Below are 3,173 nucleotides of genomic sequence, written 5' to 3'. Positions count from 1 at the left end.
TCCGACCCTCCTTCCCTCCTTCCCCCCCAGCTCCAGACACACCCCAGCCTTTCCCAGACACAGCACTCAGGGCTCTCAGGCCTCTCTGAGGTGTCATCAGCGAACAGCAGCCTGATGTAGTCATCTCTAACAGCACAGGCATGAGTCAACAACGTTACACATCATCCAATGACTGAGAAAGGTTGTGTCATGACCGTGTCACCGCGGCACAGGTGGTGTACTGTTTCAGCGTGCGCTCGGCATAATACTATTATGTATCGTCAATCATCGTCGCTAAGTCACCACAGCTACATTTATAGTGGCTCTGTTCTTAAGGAAGAATTGAGTCGCCGTGGTTGTCAAAGCAACGCAAACAACAGAGCATTATGAATAATTAAATTAGCAAAGAATTAATACAACATTGTTAAAATCATACCATATCAAGGGTATAGTTGTACAAGTAGGTTAATAACAGTCTGTAGGTATAATGGATAAGCAAATATTTGAGTGCGACAAGTAATTAATTCCCCCAGAGTGACTGTTAAGTGTAAATCTACTATTACAGTCAGTCTATAAAGCCTTGAGAATATCAAACACTAACAGAATCACAATGACTTGACGTTTTCATTGTAAATCATTCATGTTGACATCACATGACTTACAGAGCCCATAATGCCCTTAGTTATGGTGCCAGCTCTCTCCTCAGTCTCCTCAGAGGTAAAGGCTCATGTTCGTCAGCTACTGTATATCACAGCCATTATTCAGATATAGAAATAGTAACATGTGTGTGCACGTGCCTGCATGTGTGTGTGTGTGTGTGTGTGGGGGTATGTGCGTGGTGTGTGTGTATGTGTGTGTGTGTGTGTGCGTGGCTATGTGCGTGGTGTGTGTGTATGTGTGTGTGTGTGTGTGCGTGTGTGTGTGTAAATCATAAATCTGGTTCCAGAAATGCCTCCGTTCTCATTCATGCTTAACAACTGGGTTGCGATGTTGGCCCACCTGTCAAGTCTTCTGATAGAGTAGCCAGAGGGTGTTTTGTCTTTGGTCTGAAAGGCGTAACGTCCGTGTCTTTGTGTAGAATGGGGCACGTTGCTGCATTGTGGGGATGGCACTGAGAAAAAGGCTGAATCACTAGAGCCTGTCTGGGTGCCAAGCACGTGGCCGTGGAAGAAAGAAGAACCAGAGAACACTCAGCTTCACTAGAGCAGAGAGAGAGACCAGAGGACACTCAGCTTCACTAGAGCAGAGAGAGAGACCAGAGAACACTCAGCTTCACTAGAGCAGAGAGAGACCAGAGGACACTCAGCTTCACTAGAGCAGAGAGAGACCAGAGAACACTCAGCTTTACTAGAGCAGAGAGAGACCAGAGGACACTCAGCTTTACTAGAGCAGAGAGAGACCAGAGGACACTCAGCTTTACTAGAGCAGAGAGAGACCAGAGGACACTCAGCTTTACTAGAGCAGAGAGAGACCAGAGGACACTCAGCTTTACTAGAGCAGAGAGAGACCAGAGAACACTCAGCTTTACTAGAGCAGAGAGAGACCAGAGAACACTCAGCTTTACTAGAGCAGAGAGACACCAGAACACTCAGCTTCACTAGAGCAGAGAGAGACCAGAGCTCTGGAGCACTGTGGCCCAACAATCTGATTTAGTACAGACATTATATTAACTACAGTAAAGCCGGGCTCTACATATATTAACTCAGAATACAGAGACTCACTCACTCACTCACTCACTCACTCACTCACTCACTCACTCACAGACACAAACACACCCACGCACGCACGCACACACACACACACACACACACACACACACACACACACACACACACACACACACACACACACACACACACACACACACACACACACACACACACACACACACACACACACACACAGAGAGATCTACCTTGTATCTTAACATACCTAACATACCAACATACATAAAATATGCATTGAAGTGCTATTTGATTATTCAAATCATAATTTGATTATTCATGCTAATTTTAAAACGTGTTTTCAAATCTAATTGGCCTTGAACGATAATCAAATATTATGTTCAAATGCATTGCGGCATTAGACTTAAATAGAATGTGGGTATCAAACTTACTTGTATTGTACATCTAACAAGAGAGAGTTTACACTGTATCTATTTTAATACACTCAATAGGATGTGTTTTCAATATTTCCAGAGGAGATTTAATTTCTTGCTATATTTATCAAGAAGGGGCATGCTATTTTAAACATAAATCAACAATCATTAAACGTAATTGATCAATGCAATTTGGGCCATAGAAACAGCAAAGAAACAGCAATGAATAATTCGTGTTATCACAGATAATTAAAGGAATATCACAATCAATATATTTTTGCCCATAATATGTATAATATTATTATTATATTCATACAAACCTTAACCTTAGATAGACAGATAGTTATATCTAACGCTATGATTATGCTACTAAATACAGTATCTTGGATTTTTCTCTTCTACTCGAATAATCGTGATGGATGAACAAGGATGAATTCGGACTAATTCTAATTACAGTCTATGTACACACTCTAGATTCAGTCTATAACACAATGTACACACCCTGGATTCAGTCTATAACACAATGTACACACTCTAGATTCAGTCTATAACACAATGTACACACTCTAGATTCAGTCTATAACACAATGTACACACTCTAAATTCAGTCTATAACACAATGTACACACTCTAGATTCAGTCTTTAACACAATGTACACACTCTAAATTCAGTCTATAACACAATGTACACACTCTAGATTCAGTCTATAACACAATGTACACACTCTAGATTCAGTCTATAACACAATGTACACAGTACACACTCTAGATTCAGTCTTTAACACAATGTACACACTCTAGATTCAGTCTATAACACAATGTACACACTCTAGATTCGTATCCGTCAGAGCAAACAAAATACCTGGCCTAATGCATCGAGTAAAAACTGCCAGTGCGGTCCATCAGGCACATACAGTATAGCATGCTAGTGAGGGAAAAAACGAGATGCACAAGAAAAGCAAGCTAAACTGCAGTGTTTAATTGCTGTAAAATAGGCTGTAAGGCTTTTCTCCCACATCCTCTTAGGGTTGGTTAATATGCTGTTAGTCTCCTCTCCCCCTGTGGACACATTAACCAGCCCCCAGACTGGAGCTCT

Source organism: Nansenia antarctica (assembly GCF_963989245.1).
Source record: "Nansenia antarctica genome assembly, chromosome: 10".
NCBI classification, from domain to species: Eukaryota; Metazoa; Chordata; class Actinopteri; order Argentiniformes; family Microstomatidae; genus Nansenia; species Nansenia antarctica.
Note: the sequence above shows the minus strand (reverse complement) of the source record.